Source organism: Nipponia nippon, unplaced genomic scaffold (assembly GCF_047370975.1).
Source record: "Nipponia nippon isolate SJK-2023a ecotype South Korea unplaced genomic scaffold, ASM4737097v1 scaffold_12, whole genome shotgun sequence".
In the NCBI taxonomy this organism is placed as follows: domain Eukaryota; kingdom Metazoa; phylum Chordata; class Aves; order Pelecaniformes; family Threskiornithidae; genus Nipponia; species Nipponia nippon.
Genome location: NW_028262313.1, coordinates 14,197,898 through 14,204,675, shown reverse-complemented (window position 1 = coordinate 14,204,675; position 6,778 = coordinate 14,197,898). Strand labels below are relative to the sequence as shown.

Here is a 6,778-nt window from a genome sequence, read left to right as displayed (position 1 = left end):
TTCTCAGCTCTACCTCCCTCCGGCTTTCCATGATGGTTGGAAGTTGCTGACATGCGTGGCTGAGCAGACCAGGACACCAGCAGCTGAGATAACAGAGGATCTGCCCCTGGCCCCGAGGCAGCCAAGTCCTCAGCAGTCCAGATGAGCAGGAAATTACCCAGCTATAAATCAGCAACCAGGCAAATATACCAAAGATTTCTGGTTAGGTGGAGCGAGTACCAGACTGAAGATTTCTGCAAGGGTTTTTCTGCCCGTGGATCCAGGATGGAGTTGGGCTCTGATGGCTCCAGCACAGTGAAACCCTCCATGGCAGCGGTCGAGCTGGTGGAGCATGGGCCTGACAAGTCCAGGGTGAGCAGCAGCTATGGTGCTTTTGTGCTATGAGCTTGATTCTGCCTTTGCCAGGACACTGCAAGCACTGTGCCGGAGCAGGGACTGCACTCTGCCCGGGCCTGAGGAGCTGTTGCATGGCAGCGAAAGAGGTCAAGGTCCTCACAGCATGGGGATGGCTCAAGAGCAAAGGAGAAGGTGAGGGGCTAGTTAAAGGAGGTGAAGTGTGGCCAGCAGCTGCGTGCACTACAGTCTGTGTGCACACCACGGTCTGTGCAGAGCTCGTTTCTAACACAGACTGTGGCAGGATGGCTCAGAGAGAGGAAAAACTCTGCCCTGGCCTTGCCTAGGCTCCGCATGGCTGCCTGGAGAAATCCTGTCTGCCTCACCAGTATACCAGTTAGCCCTCAATTCATGACATTTTGAGTATTCTTCTCCCGACTGGCCCTAGAAAGAGAGCATCTTAGCAGAGAACCAGATTGTAATTTGAAACAGATATAAAAATGCACTTCTTTAAATACATATGATCTGCACCACCTAGCCTATTTTCAAGCAAAGACAACCACACATAGAAAGATGTGATCAGGGGATCTAATTAGAAGATAAAACCTTGCATTAAAGCTAGGTGCTGGGTGGAAATTGCTACATTTTCACATTCTGTTTGTGGCTACATTCTGTTATCACCCTGCTTTAAAAGTGCTGCAATTACTGTCTATTTTAATGAACACTGCTGGAGCTGATATAAATACATCACCAGAACATCTTGTATGCAGTATACAAAAGTCCCTTTTCCTTCCAGAAGTGCTGTGATGTTCATTTGCATCAGAGATTCGTGACCAGGCACATTTAACGGCATGAATCAATGTGCTTCTAAACGCAATGTTAGATCCATTGCACCCAATGATGCTCTGCATGCCCATCAGTAAATCCAGGGCAACTCCAGAATCAGACCAGGCGTAGCCGTACCTGGGGCTGTTGGTGTGTTTCTGGATTGCTGTAGAAACATAACGACTCAAAATGCTCCTTTTTTTCCCCACTGGGGTTGCTTAGGAGGGATTGCAGCCACAAGCTGCAGCAAGCAGGGCGCTGGTCATCTGAATGCCTGGGCAGGGCTGGGGACGCGCTGCCCGAGGAGACCCTGGGAACAAGGGTGTCTTTGGCACTTGCTAAGGCTCGGACTCACCCTGCAGCATTTCATGGCTGTGGTGGGGTGCAAAATGCCTCTGTCTCACCAGCTTCCTTCCCACTGCCAGGGTTTCCTAGCCTTGGAGGAGGTGATGAGGGAGCACAGATATGCAACAGAGGCGAGCTTTGTGCCAGCGACTGGAGGGTCCCCCGTGAGCAAAAGAGATCTCTGCAGTTCCCACAGGGCTTTGTCTCCTTTTCGCTTCCTCTTGCAGTCTCTCCATCTTCCCCAACCCTTCTCAGCTGTTTGATGCCCCAAGCAGGGCACTTTCCTGACAGTCCTTTCCCTTTTCATCACTATCAATCAGGAAGGTGAACAAACATGTTTTTTCCCCTCGTGTAGAGCGGGTGAGCTCTTAAAAGGCTGGGTTTTTTTCTCCAGGAACCGAGATCCCTGATGAACTTGTCTCCCCTGCATCATTCTTGTGTCAAGGTGGAATTAGTCAAATTTTTTGCAGATGATAGCAGTTTCTCAGAAAAAGGAGCAAGATCTGGACAATTTATAGGCTTATACAAAAAAAAAAGTAAATCAATCTTGTTCTAATTTCTAGCTGTTTGGACTGTGTTCCCTTTTCATTGCACACAAGCAACTTCCATCACCACTAATATGCAAATAAAGATATCTGACCTCAGTCTTTCCTACAGGGAGAAAACCCTCAGCCATGCCACGTACCCTACAGCCAAGGCTTGTTGCACGTCAGACCATATTTTCTTCCCTAGCCTGAATCCATGCGGGCTAAGAAACCCACAGGCTCCTGCATACCCATAGTTATCAGAGAAGCCCCGGACCTCTAAGGACAATTCAGCTCAGTCCTTCCTCAGGTGAGGTTTTTCACAAGTTATTTTCCATATCGCAGAAGCGTTATAACTACAAAACTGCACTGATCGTAACGGGGACACAATCAGCAAGAGCTGTTTAGTCTGTTGTTAATATATAGCAAGCAGCTCACAGACACTGAAACTGCAGATTCCTGTCTTTACCCAGGCATTTTCTGCATACCAGAATTAACTGTGGTCAACAAAGAAACGTTGGATTGGTTGACAGTGAAATCCTTTAAGCAAATGCACAGATGAATCATTGTGCCGGGTCTAGGGCAGGGGGAAAATCTGAATTTAGGATGTGTGCTCTCTGCAGGCCCAGAAGAAGTGTGAAACCCAGAAGCTCCTGCAGATACCTCCTTGGCAAGGCCGACTTAGTGTGGTGCAGAAGTGGCTGGTATTAAATATTGCTGTCTCAACTGGTAGTATTATGTGGTTGTGCTCCCCAGCAGAGCTGCGCTCTGTGGTGTGACACAAAAGAGAAGTGAGGTCCCAGCGGGAGCGCCGTTCGGTGAGTGAAGCTCTCAGTACTCTGCCAGAGCATCCATGGGGTGGGTTTTTGCATGAAGCTATGAAAAATTCAAAAACTGAAGGGCTGTCCATCTACAGCAGTAGCCTTCCTCATATCTCGTAGGTAAGAAAGACAATTCATTCAGCTACAGTGCATTTGAGAACAGGATGTTAGGACTGGGAATTTTCCATTTGTGGGCTTTGAGAGGGGCTCTTAATAGGGCTGGGAGAAATGTGCTGAAAGATGTAACCGCAAATGCTCAGCAAAATGCAGGCTGGGAAGGGACTTCTGCCTATATACACTCCTGGGGGGACACAGGACAGCGGGGAGGGTAAAGCCATTTCAGCAGAGGATAAGGCTGACTCAAGAACAGGCACAGATGGCCACAAACTCATTTAGGCTGGAACACTGAAGCTAGGAAGGGTCTTCAGAGCAGGGGTTGCTGGAAGTCCCCTAGCAGAAGCAGAGGGAGAGCCTGCCTGCCCCAGGTCCTGGGGGGGTGCCTGTGGGTTGCCAAACCCCTTGGCTCTGGCAGCGCCTTATTTCTCCAATGACAGCCACTGGGAGGACAAAATATGTGCAGAGCTTTACCTGTTCCTGGCATTGCTAGTAACATAGTAGGCTCCACGAGGTTTATGAATGCTCCCAGGCAAGAATGACAAAAAGCTCTCTCTGCTCCTGGAGCAGCTGGAGGAGACATTACCAGCTGCAAATAAATTCATAGACAACATAAAGCAGCCTCCTCAGCACTTGGCTTCACTTCCCACCCCAGCCTGGGTTCCCCTTGGGGGTTCTGCCAGTTACAACACTCCATCTTCACCCCGCAGTACACCTCCTCGATCCACAGCCAGGGTCAGGGACATCCTCAGCCTCCAGGGATGGGTGGCTGGAGAGTGACAGTGCCATTGCTCATCTGAGGGCACAGAGTGGGAAGCCTGCACCCTGTCATCTTCTTCCTGGAGCCCAGCAAGAGGAGGGTTAATAGTTGGAGCCTGGTGTGATTTAGAGATGAACATCCTCATCCCCAGTCTTGACCTATGGAAGAGGCAAATCTCATGTTTCTCAGGCATATGTGTTTCTGCAACAAGCTGGGGCTATTACTGCAGTGCAACAAAGTGCTGCCACAATGGGGGATGCAGAACCACCAAATGCTGGTGGTGGTGCAGAGAGTCCCATTCACAGTGAGACATGACTCTGGATTAATTTTGGCCCAGCAGTGTGCTCTGAGCATTTCAGAGTCATGAGTCAAGCTCCAAACATCATGAGGTTGACTTAGAAACATGACATTCCAAAAAAATAATTAAGAGGTTCCTTGGGTTTTTGACATCTGATGCCCAAGCTTTTAAGTTACTCTTGGGTCATGGTCTTCCCCACACAGCCACAGCATTGAAAATTGACTTTTTAATACAGGCAAGCTGAGATTTTCACCTCTTGACCTGCCTCCAGGAACCAGGGTTTTAACTGCAGCATTAAACATCACAGGACTTTCAGTAAAATCATGAGAGCTGGCAGCAGTCCTGACATAGCTAGGAAGGATCTGCTTTAGGACATGGCTTAATACTAAATCCTAAACCTCTGATCTTGAGTGGATGAAGCCCAAATCTGATTTTTCTGTTCCTCTTGCCTCCACATTTTAGCACTTTATGTTATGTTGCCTCTAAAAGTGGTCAGAGTTGATCCAGATGAACAGTGGGGATAAGACTTCAGCAAATGAAACCTGTAATGGGGAAATATAAGTCTCTGCCTTGCAAATGGAAGTTAAAGGCCTGGTAGTCAAACTCTGGAAGAGGCTATCCCTTTTCCAGGGTACAAAGCGGAGCCAAGTTTCTGCACCTAGTGTGGGACGTGGGTTCCTGACAAAGCTGATGCTGGCTTGGAGCAGGGCTAGCTGTGAAAGTGGGGCATCCTGCGCATTGCAACACCTCAACTGGAGGGGCTGGGATCGCCCAGTGCTGTCTGGGGGGATGCTGTTAGTTTTTCTGGTCCTCTAGGAAGTTGTGGTAAATCCTTCAGGTTTGTAGAACTTCCCTACATCCCTTTCCCACCTAGCACTGTGCTGGGGTACCACGCTGGTTTGTTCAGAAATGATACGAGATATCTGGAAATAAGTTAGTTGATAAAGTACCGTTTGACCTTCCACAGACTGTTTCCCCCCTCCAGGCTGTTTTGCTGTCTGGGGTCCAGTTTGGGGCACCCCTTGCATTTCAGTCTAGGGGTTTGCGTGTCTTTTCTCAGCTTGTTGTGACTCTTTTCTACTGAGCTGCTGCCTGGCAAACGCTCTGCTTGTAGCTCAGTTTATCCCAGCCCCTGAGGGAACCACAGTGCCCGAGACGCTGTTTGGATCTCAGGTTTCTGTTTAAATATTTTGCCTGTGGTTTCTGGCTGTCTGAATCCCTCCAAGGACCCCTAAAAACTAACAACTGCTGCTGCTGACAGCGGGCTCCACCTCCACCGATGCTTCCCCCTGCACCTTCGAGCCCGGGCAGCAACTTCATGCCCTGCCTGACTCCGTTCTGCAGCCAGCCTGCCTAACCCCGGCACAAGGACCCCTGTGCAATGCAGGAGAGACTGCCAGCCCCCCTGGGTGATGCCTTGGCTACCATTTTGTTACCAGGATGGATTTGACCAACGGGTCTGCCCCAAACCATACGTTTTTATCCTAGAGGCCCCTACTACCACGCTGCTCCTGGGGCATCACTTTGGGAGCCTGCCCTGTGCTACTTGACAATGCGCGTGCCCCAAAATACTGGGGAGTAACCTGATGCACATCTCCTCCTGGTCATACGACACTAAAATCAGCAAGAACTGACAAACAGGGAAATTCACAGGGAAAACTGGCCTTCTACCCCCTCTCTGTTAAGCTCATTAAAGGTAGCTTTTAGCATCAAAACAGACATCCTGTGAACGGCTAAGAAAATACCGAACGTCAGTGCTAGTGTTTAGATGGGAAAGTCGGACCCTTGGGCATGTCCTCTTGCAGCCAGCCTTTCCAGGTGCCCTCTCTACCACAGTTAGGTGGGCTGTGAAACCAGCTTCTGCAGATAATGTTCCCTGGCAAGTTGTTTCATTAAACCAATATAAATGTGCCTTACCATTTCCTACTCCAAGTGGCTATTCTCGGTTAAAAAGCAACTGGAATGTTAGGAATTATTAGGAGAGGAACAGAAAACAAAGCAGAGCCTCCCTATAAATCCATCTCAAATATCATGTCTGCTTCAGCCCTGCTGTCTCAGGCAGATGTAGCAGAGCTAGAAAAGGTACAAAGGTGACCAGAGGGATGGGTCAGCTTCCAGGGAGTGGACAAGTAGATACATCAAGGCTCTTCTCCTAGAAGGGACGTGAGCAAGGGAGAGCACAGCATGGGTCTATAAATTGGCAAGGGCGTAAAGGAATGAATATTCATTCGCAATACTGGCCTTTGGAGGCATAGACAAATACACAGAAAGCAAACAGCAAAAAGCAATAGCGGAAGAAAACCCCACCAAATGCTGTTAAACACAATGATACACGTGGCTAAACAAAGAAATCACTGGTGCTGTGGGTTCAGCGCAGTGACTGACTGGGGCCACGCACATGTGCTGGTGCCCCTCCTCCCCTGGGATGCACTACGGGGACTCTCTTCTGACCCTGTGCAGTTGCTCCTGCATTTTTAAAAGCTGTCAGACACCACCAGAGGTGTCATTCTGGAGATGGCTTTGGCTGGCCTGAAAGAGATTAAAAATGTTTTCCAGGTTGCATAGCTGCCCCTTGCCGGTGGCCCCAGCCTGAGAGTAGCTGTCCCGGTGGGGGGCTCAGCCAACAGCCGGCTGCTGCCACCTTCCGGGTAGGGGACCCCAGACCCCCTGTGCGGCACTGGACACCGCCGCAGAAACCATCAGAAACAGCCCAACTGGACAAACAAATCTCCCAGGCGGCGGTTAAAGAATCGTGCTG

General features: G+C 49.6%; 1 long non-coding RNA gene across 1 annotated transcript; it reads left to right on the top strand.

The window, feature by feature from the left end:
- The first annotated feature begins 218 nt into the window (after positions 1 to 218).
- Positions 219 to 2,718, top strand: LOC148056713 (uncharacterized). Its single transcript, XR_015702440.1, has 3 exons — positions 219 to 351; positions 2,161 to 2,337; positions 2,651 to 2,718. It is a non-coding gene; the product is annotated as an uncharacterized LOC148056713 (long non-coding RNA).
- Positions 2,719 to 6,778: the final 4,060 nt, after the last annotated feature.